Source organism: Odocoileus virginianus, chromosome 19, assembly GCF_023699985.2.
Source record: "Odocoileus virginianus isolate 20LAN1187 ecotype Illinois chromosome 19, Ovbor_1.2, whole genome shotgun sequence".
Taxonomy (NCBI): Eukaryota; Metazoa; Chordata; class Mammalia; order Artiodactyla; family Cervidae; genus Odocoileus; species Odocoileus virginianus.
The window spans coordinates 25,803,366-25,819,482 of NC_069692.1; positions in this window are offsets into that span (position 1 = coordinate 25,803,366).

Genomic DNA, 16,117 nt, shown 5'->3' on the forward strand with positions numbered 1-16,117 from the left:
CCTCTATTCCAGGCCTCCTTATTTCTCAGGTGTAGAAATTACAACTAGTCAGAGTGGTTCACACAGGCAGATAGAGCCATAGTGGCAGGACCAGAGCTGTGACCCAGGTCCCCTGACTCCTGGGCGGGAGCTCTGATATGCCGTCCATCTCTCACCATTCCCTTCTCCATCGCTCTGTTCCCACATCTCCTTTAAGTGCCTCTCATCTACTCCTTCCCTCTTGACTGACTCACTGTTTTTCTTCTTACAATTTCAAAAGCAAAAACTACCAGTATAAGAAGAAAAACAATAAAAATAAACAAAACTGGCTTCCTCAGCATCCTCCTAAACACTTTTGATTCGTCCATAGTTTGCTAACAAGTATTTCTTAGATACCAACCTGCTTATGCACTCATTTCTTTGAATTTACAGTGGACTCTTAGAAGTTAAGTTTATTTCTAATAGAAAGAGCATGTTGTTAACTTTCTTCCTTCTTTTTTTTCAGTTCAGACTTGTAAAAGTGACAGAAATCCAACTCAGACTAGTTTAAGCATTAAAGGAGATTTATTGGATTACATAACTGGGAAGTCCAGGAATTGATCTAACTTCAGGTCTGATTGGACTGAGGTGTTCTTCATGTACACCTTCATGAAAAAAATATGGCTGCAGGCAGTCCCCATTCACATAGTACTTCCAAAAAGAAAGACCCCTTCTCCTCCAGCTCCAAATTAATCTCAGAAAAGGGCTCTAACTGACCCAGGCTGGGGCATATTCCTTCCCTGGACCAATCATTGCGCCCAAGAGAATGAGGTGGTGTGACTGGCTGGGCCTAAGTGTCTATGACTGGCTGCTTCTACCCCTACTTCCCTGCCCTCCCCCATCTGCTCCCCATTAGTGTATTCAAAGGGCAGAGTCCTACAGTTTGGCAGCTTAGCCAGTATCACATGGAACGATAAGGGAGCAACTCCCTACAAAACGAAACTCTTTTGAGAAGACAAAATTGGTAGCTTCCTATTTTAAACACCTTCTCCCTGAAAACAATCTACTTCTGAGTCCTTCAGAGCAGATCTCTATCTGTAACCTTTCCGGTCCTGCTGGATACCTCACTTTTCAGTACCACTGACAAAGTCCATTGCAGTATCTGCATATTGGGTTGAATTCCACTTTCTCTCTTTTCTGAGCACTTAACACCTCACCAGGGTTAATATCTTTCTATTGCAATTCTGATCTTACCTCCTCATCTACTCAAAAATCTTTGACACTCTAGTCCTGTGAATTATGGATGGCCGCAGGGCAACAGAAGGAACTTGTCAGGCAATTTTCGTGGCTGTTAGCTGAATCCATACTCAGTAGTAAAAGGTAAACCTCAGACCATTATACCAAGCTGTCTCCATCTCCCAGATATGACATGTATTCTGTAATTCCAGTTACAGTCAATGTTATTTTCATCTGGATTTGTGCTCTGACTGTTGGGCGTGTTTGGGCAGGTACAACAGTCTCAGACAAGGTCTACTGATTGCTCGTGTTTGGAAACCACACTCTTGAGCAGAGTTTAAGGTGGGGCAAAATGAGACAGTACAGTTTTCTGGTTTTCTTTTTATACCATACCATGTCTGAGAAGCTGAAAACCACTTTAAAATGCTGTCTTCTACTGTTGGGATGGCGTTGGTTTAAAAAAAAAAATCTCTTTGCCTCTCTTTTGCTATTAACTGTAGAGAGGAAGGAGAATGGTGGAGAGGAAGAGGTCTTTAACAGAAGCTGCTCATTGCCCCCTGTGGTAGCTCTTCATTTCTTTCATAGTTTTTGAAACTTGCACGTGACACATGACTTCTCAGGATAAGACAACATTTCCTGTCTTCCCTGACAGAAGGGGGGCCACCCGACTGAGTTGTGGCCCATGGGCTCTCAACAGAAGGGTCGAATGACAACTAGGATCCTTGTTTTAAGAGAGAACTAGTGGAGGCAAGTTCCCATATTCCTCCTTTACTCTCATACTAATAGCACACTTCACTTCACTTCTGATGTCAGATGTGTGGGTTTTGCATATGTTGAGTGACCAACTCTCTGGCACCCTGTTCTGACACTACCTGGAGACAGCCTCAGATCCCAACCTCACTTTTGAAGTCAATCACAAGTTCCAGGTTGTTACTTATACTTCTGATTGACTGGCTATAATTGAGTCCCCATGACTCTCTCATAAATGGCTCAAAGAACTCAGGGAAACACATTGAGCAGTTTATTATATAATTAAGGATATGGTGGAGGATGTGAATGAATAGCCAGATGAAGAGATACCTAGGAGAGGTCCAGAAGGGCCTGAGTGCAGGAGCTTCTATCCCTGTGGAGTTGGGTTATGTCACCCTCTGAACTTGGAAATTCTTCAACACTCCCCCCCTCCACCTCACATTCTGGGGATTTTAAGGAAGGCTTGGTAACATCAATTATTAACTCGATCTCCAGCCCCTTTCCAGACTTTCCCAGAGGATGTGATTGGGCTTGAAGCTCCAATCTTCTAATTATAGATTGGTCTTCATGGTTACCAGGCCAATTCCGAAGCTATTCAAGGGCCTACCAAGAGTTTCCTCATTAGAACAACAAAATTCCTATCACTCAAAATTCCAAGGGCTTTAGGAGCTCTGTGTCAGGAACTGGGGTCACAGACCAAATATTAGAACAAAAGATGCTCCTAGTGCTCTTATCACTTAGGAAATTCCAAGGGTTTTAGCTCTGTGCCAGAAACTGGGAGGCAGAGACCCAAATATATTTTCTATTATCTTACAAAGCCGTTTATCTTTCTCCCCTTCCTCCATCCTGCTGCTTGGAATATGGCTGTGATGGGTAGGATTCCATCTTGAAAGAAAAGGCAAGGGCCATACACAGCATAGCCACAAGCCTGAGTCCTTGACACCATGGAACCCCCTACCAACTCAGGCCTGACCACTCAGATTTTATGTGAAGGAGGAACAAACTTCCGTGCTGCTTAAGCTACTATTGTCTTGAGGTTTTGGTCATTCACAATTAAGCCAGTACCAATTGATTTAGTATATTTCAGGTGGAGCAGATGAGCAGAAGAATTCTATTTTGTACTAAAGGACAAAGAAATGTGTCATATGACTCAGGAAGGGGTGAGCGTGTGATAGCTGGGGTGAAAAGGGTGAAAAGTGAGACAGTCATTTTGATGGGATTTGTAGGAGCAATGCTACTTCCTAAAAGAAACAGAGGCCAAGGATTTTGAACTCTCTTCTTTTTCTCTATTACTCCTTAATCTTAAGCCAGTGCAAATCCCGTGAGCATTCAATATCCATATTAAAATAATAATAGTGTTCTATAATGTGTTTGACTTTTAGTTTCACAAATATGAAACACTGAACAATTAATAGAGAGAAACATGCATTATCACATAGTTTGAAAATTGAAATATATTTAAAGATAGATGATAATAAAAAAGAAGTGCTCCAACTTTTATTGACAGTCTGCTCTTTTAAGCACTGTGCTGTGCTAAGTATTTTACAAACATATCTCACTTAATCCTAATAATAATTTTATTTGTTAAATGAATTAAATACTCTTTAGCTCCATTTTCTGGGTGAGATACTTAGAGATACTTAACTGATACTTGGAGAGAAAGGTTAAGCATACCCAGAATCATACAATCAATAAGAGCAGATTCCAACACCCATACTCCTAAGCAATACTCTGAAGTTGTGAAGAAATATAGTCTACCAAATCGAGATCTCTTTTAATAGTTTCATGTTGAAAAATGAGTTTCAGTTGGTGTGTCAGTCAGGTTCCCCACAGATAGTTCAGTGGAGAGATAGTAATAAAGGGACTACCTCCAGGGGAGTGGGCGGGGTTAAGGAAGTGAATGAAGGACTTCGAGGCACTCAGAATCCAGCACCACCAGGAAGCCATTATTTCTCTTAGGGCTAAAGGGGAAGAAAAAGTGGCCTTGGAGTCTGGCCAGCTTTGGAGCTCCCTGAGGGGAGCCATAAGGGTGGGACATCACAGCGACCAAGAGAGACACAGCTACTCAGGAAGGAGGGCGGAGAATAAAGCCTGACACCTCTCTCCTCCCGCCTTCTCACTGGAAGGGTCGTATCTCTGAGCGCAGAGCAGAGCTGGGCAGGACGTTGAGTAGGTCTAGAGGGCAAGCAGAGGAATTAAAGCCAGCACTGTCCATCTATGAGCTACAAGAGCTCTGTAATCCAGCCATCGTTCAGATTTTTCTAGAAAACGGATTCTTTGGGCAGTTCATTGAGGGAAAAATTCCTTAAAACTGAGAGCAGCTCTCAGCGCTCAGGATCCACTCACTTCCTTACTCTGCTTTCAAAAATGACCCTGCTTCAGACGTCCACAGGGCAGTGTAGGCAGTTCAGCCCTGCAGTCCCTGGGTTCTTTTCTTCCCCAAGGCCTGACTAGTGATTCTTTAGAACAGTCTCAGCCTAGCTGCTGTATTCCTTCATGCCACGGGAGGAGAAGCAGCTGGCAGAGTAAAGAGGTGAGTAGATGATGGTCGGACAAAAAGCTGCTTCAGTGATTAAGATGTTTCTTAGTTGGGCCCAATCTAGTTACTGATTTTCTGAAAATCCATGGGAACCAACAACTTGTTTTAACTTGCAGTAGACACCTCTTAAATGATAAGCAATGATGGGCTAAGGCCCATACCACTATCAGTTGTGTGTATCTCATATTATTCACAATTCTTTTGTTAAAGTAAGAGGGGTGCAGGGAACCTGTGAGAAAATATTTTGTGTGAAATGAAGGATTCATGAATCGATTATCTTTTGACTTCTGAAGAAGGAAAAATTCTGAACTTTGCAGCTTTTTAGAGGATATTTTGCAGGCATTAGCCAGGAAGAAAAAGTGGTATATAAAGAAAAGGAAAAGGCAAATTCTGGTCACTTAAGTCACTGGAAAGCATGAGTGAGTGAGTGACGCTGCCAGCCTACCATACAATCTTGTTTTAATGAGAAACAGTCTGAAAAAACTCCAGCAGCCCACACAGTCCAAATCAGGGCTTTTATAAGCAGATATTGCCACTTTTCCCTGGAGAAGGGAATGGCAACGCACTCTAATATTCTTTCCTGGTGAATTCCATGGACAGAGGAGCCTGGCAGGCTACAGTCCATGGGGTCACAAAAGTCAAACAAGACTGAGCGACTTCACTTTCACTTTCATTGTCACTTTGGGGCCACTAGGGAAAAAAAACTTTAGGTGAATTATAAAATGGTACCCTTAGGAATTATGAAAATTATGTCATTCTACTTTTCAAATACATGGTGATAAATTCACATTAAATATCTATTTTTGTGGTTAAGTTTAATTTTTAAAGTATTTTTAAAATTATATTTTGGTAAATTGTTTTTCTAACTTTGTGTCCTTTCACAAAGCAATTTTGTACTATTTTTCTGTTTGTTTTAAGGACTTTTATATTTATATAAAGTAATAATTCCAGTTCTGGCTTCAGGAGGCAAAAACCCCAAAATTAAGGAGAGAAGAATATGTCTTTTTTGCTGAAAAAACATATATTTCTGGTCCTTATATTTTCACTTGGGCTTTTGCCATGCCATCAAAAAAAGAAAACGAAGCTCTCTGAAAAATGGTGATGTAGATGGGGAATTTCTTTTAGTAAAGAGTGCTTAAGAGGAAAGTAGAATTAGTCATCCCCCTAAAAAAGGGTCTGCAGAATTATAGTCTTCAGAGATGCTACTCCCTCTCTCTCTGGAATTCATAATGTGTATTAACATATTAAAGGCTCTGAGAATTTCTGCAAGAAAGTTACTGCTTAACATTTGTTTTACTCCTCATTATTTTTCCTTCTACAAAGCTCTATAATTTCTATAACCATTGAATTTATTAAGAAAAACCAAAAAGGATACTTTGGGGAATGCTATCTTGAGCTGAGGTTCCCCTAACTACAGTGTGTGTATGTATGAGTGTTAATCACTTAATCATGTCTGACTCTTTGCAATCCCATGGAGGGTAATTCACCAGACTCCTCTGTCCATGGAATTCTCCAGGCAAGGATACTGGAGTGGGTTGCCATTCCCTTCTCCAGGGGATCTTCCTGACCCTGGGATCGAACCCCAGTCCCCTGCATTGTAGGCAGACTCTTCACTGTCTGAGCTACCAGGGAAGCCCCTAACTACAGTATAGCTCACTGTAAAAATATTTTTATCAAATTGTTTTGGAATTTTTAAGCTATGGCAGCAAGAGTCTGGATTCAAGAAAGGTTCTATAGGGACCAAATCTCAACTCTAAGCGGGAGAACTGGCCTGTGTGGCATGTGCCCAGCACCACCAAGAACAACAACATCTGAGACCCTTGCTCTGTTCTTTACCCTCTTCACACCTGAGTTCCTGAGAAGTTCCTGATGTCCTCTGCCCAAACTTTCCTCTTATCTCTTATTTTTGGCCTATTAAAAATCCCCCGGGAAGGGGTGGGGGTGGTGAGATGACATGAAACAAAAAACACTTGATATTGCCTCTGTGTCGGCTCCCGTCCCCTGCTCTCATTCACATCTACCCCTTACATTCTATCTCCTTCCAGCCACTCCAGAAATAATCCAGCCAGAGTCAGTTTATCCTCAAGCCCTGGCACTGGATTGTGCCTATTCACTAATTCATCGAAGACATATTTCTGGCCCCCGAAGTAAGGCGAGGCAGGCAGTGTGCCAGGCCCTGGGGCTCCTGCAGGGACCCAGACAGACAGGGGCCTGAGCTCACAGAGCTCTTGATCTAATGACAAAGCTAATGAGGTGGGCAGGTGCCCAGGTCAGGAACCAGGCAGGTCCTGGGTGAGAAAACCGGGTGTTATGAACTATTAAAGAGCAGGGGGACTGGAACTTAGTCTTAGCAATTATATTTTATTTAAAATTGTAAATCGTTTTTTAATAAAATGGTTTTTGTCTCTTTGGCTGTTTTAATTTTACATGATAAATGAAGTTGGCTAAAAAAGCATGGTGATTTCCCTCTAAATTAAGCTATCTTATAGGTAATATAACCATAACCAAGTTTACTTTGTGGCTGCATATTCTAATTTCAGTAAAACAAGTACAGACCAGTTAAAAGCTTCTTCAGGACTGGTGCTGTTAACTTAAAACTTTTAAATGCTAAGCGAATGATAGGTACTCACCTATGTAGAGACAAATTTTTTTTTATGAAGAACATTTTTAGGTACAAATTCTTTTGAACTGATGACTGTGATTTTTTTTAAAGGTGCTCCTCAGGATGGGTTTGGAGCAAACCCCTGGCTTGGATATTTGGAGAAGAGTGAGGTTTCTGGGAATCAGATCAGGAAACCTGGCTTCAGGCAGACAATGGTCTCTTTCTCTTCCTTGCTCTCTGTGATTATGAAATTCTACCTATCCCCACTTCTCCTTTTCCAGATACAGGGACTGACAGCTTTTTGGAAGCTTCAGCTGTTTCCCTCGCCACCGCCCTGCCCCCCATGGGTGTTGGCCTTAGGGACGGGAGATGAGTGCTGCTCTGGGAGGGGAATAGTGGTCACTTTCACAGACCACTTCAGGTGAGAGATTTTACCCAGCTTTCTAGGTCAAGACATAGTCAGGAGCAACTCGGGAAATTCACCACTAAACTCCGCTTCCTAGGACCAGAACAAAGCAGAATCTTTTTTTTTTTTTTTAAAGGATGTACGTCTATACTAGAGGAGATAGAGGAGGAAGTGCTCACTTCCAAAAAATATAGTCATTATGACGCAACTAGCTTTACCCAAAGGCAGAATAGGTAATCGTTGATTCAAAAATGGCAGCCCATAAATAAGTCCTGGGGGTGTAATGTACAGCATTGTGACTATAGTTAATAATACTATATTGCATATTTGAAACTTGCTAGGAAAATAGATCTCAAAAGTGCTTATCACAAGAAAAAAGCATAACTATGTATGGTGACTGATGTTAAATAGATGTGTGGTGATCATTTTGCAATAGATATAAATTTCAAATAATTCTATCATACACCTAAAAGATAATATAATGTATTATGTCAATAATATCTGAATTTTTAAAAAATCCCCCAAATAAAACCAAACCAAACAACAAACAATGCAGCTGCCCCCACCTCACTAGCTTCACTCTTTTTGATTCTTGAGAGCTTTCTTTTTTAAAATCATATACCTCTTGGAGGAGTTATAGCTTAATTTAGGAATTATGGTATATCAGATAACATGTCCAAAACTGAGATGTTTTCCCATCTCGGTAAACAAGTACCAATGGCCACGCAGTTGCTTAAATTAAAACCACACCCTTTCCTTATTTTCCTTATGCAGTCCATTGCCATTTCTTGTCTGTTTTTCCTCCAATGTATATTAAGTCTATCTACTTCACTCCCTTTCTCCTGCACCATCCTAGCCCATGCCTCCCTCACAGCTGGTTGGCAATATCCTCCTTTGAGCCTCTCAGCACCCCGTACCACCCCCTGGCCTTGAGCTGTTATTGCTGTTTACTCACCTGCCAACTCTCAAATGAGCTCAGGGCCTGGTATATGGAATAAATGAGTGAATCTGAGTGACAGTATTTTCTAAGTCACTGCTGAAGACAAGAGGTTGGGAATTCTATCTGGCATACTCAATGAGAAAATTCTTTCTCTAGGTTTGACCTCTTGACACTAAAGAAAAGGCCAACAGATATATTTCAAAGGAGAACTTGACCTAAACCGAGTCATGATGAGTTTAGACAGTAAAATATGACGAGCTAGAACAGAGAAACTTTTCTAAGGCTCACCTATTGAAGTATTGTCAGGGCTTTTTCCTCATGTTGTTGAAATCTTTGATGCAGTGCATTGCAAAAGGCTGAAGAACCATTCTGGATAAATTAAGAAAGGGGGAGACTTTTGAATTAAAATTATTGTAGAAGCCCAGGCAAAGTAGAGATCCCTTTTAACCTTTTGGACTTCAGGATCAATTTGTCAAGTGAGGAAGGAAAACTACCTTTGTTTTTCTTACATTCTGCTGCTTCTTGCTTCCCTCATCTTTCATTATATTTTCTTCATCCTTCCTCAGAAACATCTCCTTGTCTTCTAGGATCACAGCTCTTAGAACTGGGGGGAACTCAAGAGATTCTCTAGTGTCTGGTTTAATAACCCCTGAGGGGAAAACTGAGGCTCAGTAAGTTGAAATGATTTGCCCACAGCAGTTGGAGACCAGTTTTTGATTGATAACCCCTAAGTCTTTCTACTGTGTACTGCTGCCTTGCTTATTTCTCTAAGAGAATAGTAAGAAGGCTCCTGTGTTGGCAGGAAAAGTTTATTTTTCTTTTATTTTTTTAAAAAAATACAACATGCATTTGTGCTTTCAAAATTTCCTGAGTTAAGAGCTAAACTTATGTAATAAAAGAGAATTGCAGTTAAATTAGAAAATAAAAGTATTTTCTCTAAGTAGAAGTTTATCATGAGAACTCCGATTTGTTTCTCCAGTTCACTAGTTAATTGCCAGTGGTACTTAAGTTCAAAACTCTGATAATGTCCTTCTAATCACATTCTATGGAGCCATGGGGACCTTTAGCCTTAGACTAATGCAAGAGGCTTAGAACTCTCTCATATGCCTTACTTGTTTCTTTACTTTCCTTTCACAAATTTTGTTGACTACTTCCCTACTTTTAGATTCTCAGCTGTTTGAAAGGTACTCATTCAAGTGTCTCTTTATTCAGGTGTACCATATAAAATTAAAGTTGAAACAAAAATGAAATATCAGATAGATTACCCTTAATAAAAATGTTCCAAGGAAGGGTTGCTCCCAATTCATTAGGATCTATGGCTCATAGGGGTGGACAAAGAATGACTTAAAAGGCTCATAGTATAATGGGGTTTGTAGAGATCCAGACTGCCCCCTTTGTACCCTTCAGAAGAGCCAGTGTACACAAATGGAAAGCTTTCACCAAGTGATTTATGAGAGAATCTTGCAGTCAGCCCAGACCTCTCATTTTGTTTAGCCTGCCTTATCATCGTGAACTGACCCCTCCTGTTTCGTTCACCATGCTCCAGCCCAGCTGTTTTTCATTCTATTCCTCAAGTTACATGCGCTGTTCCCCGCTTCCAGGCCCAGCCCCTGTCCTCACGTGTTACCTTGACTGAGAATGCGCCCCCTTTCTGGGGTGGCTCCTCATCCCCAGGGAAGCCTTTCTGAGGCACTTTGCCTGAAGCAGGCACCACCTGTACTCACTCAGTCTCCAGTCTATCATCTTATTCATTTCCCTCATAGAAAAAGAAAGTGTTAGTCACGCAGTGTGTCTGACACCTTGTGACCCCATGGTCTGTAACCCTCCAGGCTCCCCTGTCCATGGAATTCTCCAGGCAAGAATACTGGGGTGGGTAGCCATTTCCTTCTCCAGGGGATCTTTCCAACCCAGGGATCAAACCTGGGTCTCCTGCATTGCAGGTGGATTCTTTACCATCTAAGCCACAAGGGAAGCCCTTTCCCTCATAAACCTGTGGGAAATCATTAAGTTTTTTTTAACTGTTTGTCTGTGCCTCTCCTCTCCCCCTAGAAGGTAAGTTATGTAAGAATTTAGTTGTCTTGTCCATCTCCATATTCCCAGCATTTCAGATATCACCTGGCACAGTATAGATGCTTGACAAACATTTGTTGAATACATGAACTAACAAATAAAACAAGATGGAGGATTGTGTATTATTGTTCAAGTAGTGGTGAGCTGTGCAACTATGATGTTAACTGGATTCAGAATTGCCTGCCAGGAATGAAGTCCCCAAGAACATCGATGTGGGCAGGAAAACACATAGACTTATTGGCCCAAGGCAATTTCTTCTAATGGAATTTTTCCTAAACTTGGGCTGCACTCTGACTGTCTCTTGTACTGTTTCCCATCACATATCAGTTTAAATTTCTCAATAAGAGAATGTCCAAACAGTATTGTGAGGTTCCACATAGGTAAGGAAGTCTCCCTCCCTATCCTGCAGTATCTTGTACTCTAATGGGTTGAAGACATAAGGACTTTTATCTTTTGTAAGTTGCCCAGACCACAGAATTTTCATTAGTACATGAAGTAGTCTCAGAAGTGTTGTTCTACAATATGAGATTTTGAAATATTTCCTGAATCCTTCACCTTTGAAGCCTAAGATCCTTTGGACTCCACGAAATTGCCCAGTGTTTCAAAATCAATTTTGAATTAAAAAAAAAAAACTGCCCATTACTGAGCTCTTGTTATGTGCTGGATCCTATCCTGGGCCTTTTTTACATTGTTTTTCCCTCAAGGTAGTTTCAATTATATTAAAGTCATTTTTACATATGATGAGACTTGGGAAAATTCAGTAACTAGTTCAAGGTTATACATCTAGTAAATGGCAGCCATGAATCAAATCCAGGTGTTTCTAGTGCCAGAGCCCATGTTCCTTGCCCTACACCACAGGCTCTTGTTTCAATTATTCCAGGACCCAATTTCTCCATTTTTCACCAACAATGGCTCTGTTCCTAACTTCTTTTCTCTACACATGTTAGAGAACATCTTATAGACACCAGGTAAAGGCCCTGTAGACCCAGGCAGTCTCCTTTACAAAGAGGGTGCAGTCCAATGGCACTCTGTACTAATAGAACTGTTAAATAATGCAAGAGCTCTAAGGATCCCTGGAGGACCCAGGGCAAAAACAACACCAAACTCTCAAGTACAGGTTTGACTGACGTAAGACCCTTAATTGCCTCAGCTTCTGCTACTACTTTTGTAACTGCCAGAGCCCTTCTGGGTGATACCATTTATCCCCTAGGTCTGTTCAGGTTTCCCTCAGTCACCTTAGCAAAGGCATTTTCAGTTCCTAACAGTCACCAAAAAAGTATTCATTGATGGCAAGAGGCTGAGTCTTCCGAGGGGGTGTGACTTCCCCAAGGAAAGGCAAGAGTAAGTGCTGATTTTCCACTGGAGCCAAACTTTTTCTCCATCTCAGGAGAGCGATTCCATCCCTCTCAGCCCCTGTGGATATGGTTTTCCTTTTTTTTTTTTTCTTTCAGATGTTACTACTTGAAAATTGTGGGTTTTTTCCAGCTCATTAAGCCTTATAAATATTATGATTTGACAGGTCACATCCCCCAATCAATTTCCCCTTCATAAACTCTGGGCTGTTTGGACAGTCACAGAAACTAGGCGGGCGTAGCTGGCGGGAATGAAGACATGCCCCCCTCCCTTCCTGCACGTGCTATCCAGCCCATGGCACAGCTCTGCTGGAAAAGTAGACCATGAGGGAGAAAAACTTCTAAGAGTCAATTATTACTGTGCTAAGGAAATAAGATTGATTTTCCTTAAAACCACTTCTTTGGACTATCTGGCAAATACCAAACATCTTTCAACCTCTCGAGTTTTAAATGGGTTTATAGGTACACTTGACAACTGACTTTAAAACAAAGGCTTTTGGAACTAGTCGCTCTCTTCTCTAAATATGTTTTTTAAGAAGGCACATGCTCATGTGGGGGGAGGAGTGGGATGAGGAACTAGAGAAATGATGGAAAAGAAACAGAGGCGGTGGTGGGGGGGGAATGGGGGAAGGGCAGGAGAGAGGGAGAGCCAGAAACAAAGGACACATGGGGTTTAAGTGTTCTGCTTCCTTTTCCCTTTCATTAGCACAACTGATGGGGCTACCCGTGGATTTCAAATCCACTTAAGCTCTTCTTGGGAGCTGGTGGCGGCCTGAGACACAGGCTGACTCTCAGAGGAGAACTTGGCAGTAACAGAGAAAGAAGTCAGACAGAAAGGCTCTGACATGTGAGCTGTCAGGTGATGTCAACAACAGCTGACTTATCATAAGGCCTTGGGGGGAAAACCAATGGGAATCTTGTTTCTGAGCGTCCAGGGCCAAACTCGCTCCCTGCTAGGTGCTTGGAAACAGATCGAATAGCATAATGGAGTGATTTTGTAATCTGTCATAATACCATAAGCCACCGATCCACAGACTTTGACCCCTCACAGGTATAATAAGCTCCTTTGAATAAAGCTGCACATGTTCTCCCTATGGGGAGGGAGGGAGGGCGCCCTTCTTCTAATTACATATCCAAAGCAGATGTTTTGCCTGAGAACAAAGCATTATATTCATTAGCAGCAATCTTATAAACCAGGTTCTTTTTACTAGCCAGTTAACTAATTGACAGTTAAGAACTTGTATTAATAATATACTGCAGCCAGGCATTGCTTAATCTGACAGTTTTATTAAAAATGTAGGCAAGCTCTGCAAGCCAGCATGACTGCTAGCCTTTTATGTAGGAATCCTGCTTACCCAGGATCTTCACTCGCCTGTAAAACAATACCACAGAGACAGAAAATTCCCAGGTCCAAGTCCAGGCGTCAGCAGAGTCACTTGCTTGGATGGTTTTTGTTCTTGTTCCCTTTGTGACACATCTGAATAAGGAAGTGATTTTGTCCCTGTTTTCTTAAAATCTTATTGGCATGATTCATTTGTTCTCCAGATTATCCAGATAGTAAATTATCCTGACTCTTCCTTTCTGCTTTTCTGTGTTCCACACACTCTTTTTTCCCCCAAAATTTATTTATTTATTTATTTGGCTGCCTTGGATCTAAGTTGCAGCATGTGGGATCTAGTTCCCTGACCAGGGACTGAACCCGGGCCCCCTGCATTGGAAGCACAGAGTCTTAGCCACTGGACCACCAGGAAAGTCCCCCACACCCTCTTTTGAAAACATTTACTTTATGGTATAGACAAAACTGTTTCTTAAGTCATTAGCAACTCCATCAAAGGTTGTGTAAGTGAAAATGAGTAACCCACAAGGTCCGACTGTATAGCACAGGGAACTCTGCTCAATGTTATATGGGCAGCCTCGATAGGAGGGGAGTCTAGGGGAGGATGGATACATGTATATGTATGGCTGAGTCCCTTTGCTGTCCACCTGGATCTATCATAACATTCTTAATCGGCTATACTCCAATATAAAATTAAGTTTTTTTTTAAAAAGTTGTGTAAGTGGTGATAGAGATGGTGAAAGGGAAAATCTATCATCTTACTTCCCTTTCCAGTATTTGCCTTCAAAATTCTACCCAATTTTCAAGAACCAGCTTAAAGACTTCCTCCTCCACGACATCTTCTCTAACTCCCTCACTGATGAAAATCAAATATTTCCCTCTTCCACTCTCCCAGCATTTGCACCAAACCTCTCCTGTGCCCATGACTCACCTGATTCTAACCCCCTCAGGGCAGAATCTGTCCCATCTACACCCTCATTCTCCCTCCCAAGATCCCTTGTCTATAACCAATACTGGCTAGATATGTGCTAGATCAGATAGAAATTCCTCTTGTAGCTCTAATCTAAGTAAGTCGATAAATACTCTTCTGGTCTCTGGTTTTTTTGAACTATGTTTAGATTCTAGTCCTCTGTGGCAGGACCTTTAATACCTCTTGTCCATCTTCCTGCTTCAGTCTCAGCCACCTTCAGAGGGATCTTTCAAAGATATAAATATGGATATGAGATTCCTCTGCTTAAAATCCTTCTGCAGTTCTTCATTCACTCATTCATTCATCCTCCAAATGTTTACAAAGGAGCTCGAACTGTGTGCTATGCACTGTGTCGGGACTGGGAATTCAGCTGTGAAGAAAAACACTCCAAAATCCTGCACTTGTAGAGCTGACATTCTAGGGGAGGACACAAACAATATATAACAAGTGAGTATTAATATATCGTATGTCAGATGGTGATAAGTGCTACGGGGAAAGGAAAACAAGTGGGCGGGGCATCTGGAGCAAGGGGAGGGAAGGCCAGCACTATCCTGGCTTGGTCAGGAAAGGCTTCTGTATGAAGGCTACTGAGTAGGCACTGGACTAAGTGAGGCAGTGAGCTAAGTGGAAACTGGGGCTGGGAAAGCCCCCCACTCCCCAGAGGCAGAGGGAACACAGTGTCAGGAAGGGCCTGGGGCTGAAAGGAGCATGCCAGGAGGGGTGTGCCTCTTCCTCTAAATCCCTCTTCCTCCTCTCCTTTCCCTCCACAGAAATGTTTCGGGTTTTTTTGGTCCCCTTTCTTTGTAACCACATAAGCACTCATGCTACCTCACAGGGCATGTGACAAAAGGATTTGATTGGATAAACACTGACTTGGCTTGGAAACTCAGGAATAAAATTTTATTTGCATTCTTAAATATGTTTTAAAATTTCAAATGAGAGAATTTCATGGATGGGCAGTGGTTAGGAACTCAGCTCTTTCATTGCCAGAACCCAGGTTCAATCCCTCGTAGAGGGACTAAGATCCTGCAAGCTGCATGGCATGGCCAAAATAAAATAAAATATCAAACGAATTTAAGACTGCTTTAACTATCCACCAAGTCAGGTTGTATGGTAAAGAATGACAGCCTCCAAGTTCAGACTCAGGGAAGCTTTCTTACAGGTCATGGAATAGAAAGATTCATGGACCAAATTAAATTTCTAGAATAACATTGTTTACTGAAATCTACTTAAAACACAGAATGGGAAGTGGGGGGACATAGATGGGGTGGGTTGGCCCCAATCCTAAGAATTGGGGCAAGCAGCGTGGAAGGAATATCACTCTTCTCTGCTTGTGTTGTAGTCAGGAGCACCAGAGTTGAGTCTGGACAAGGCAGTGAGGGTTAGTAGTAAGAAGAGCTACCTTAGAGCTACCCCATGCCTGCTTTATTGGAAAGACACAGGGCACGTACACATGCACAGGGTCAAAGCATGCCAGTCAGTTTACTGAGGCTATGAATTTCATCTGCATTTCTGGGGCAGAGCACACATGGGGCCATGAAGGATGGTACTGAGGTCACTGAAAAGTCACCGCTTTAGGGATGACATATCTACCAGCCTAGAGATAGTAAAAGCCAGAATGCATGTTCTGTTCTGTCTTTTTAAAATATATAGCATATTTTACAAGTTACCAATTACTCCCTAATACTTAGCACATCTTATGAATTCTATGTTTCATAGGCTATTTGCTCACTCATGCATACTTATCAGATCCTGAGTTTTCTTTTTCTTAAACTTACTCATTTACTTTCTACCTATGCCGAATCCTTATTATGGGTTTTGTCGACCTATGGGTTTTTCTTTCTTCTATAGTACAATTGGATATTCTTAATTAACACAGCAAGCACATACACTATAGGCTGGAAAAGAGAGATTCTAAAACACCAGTTTAAGTGTATCTGTGCCCTAACGCGATGTCT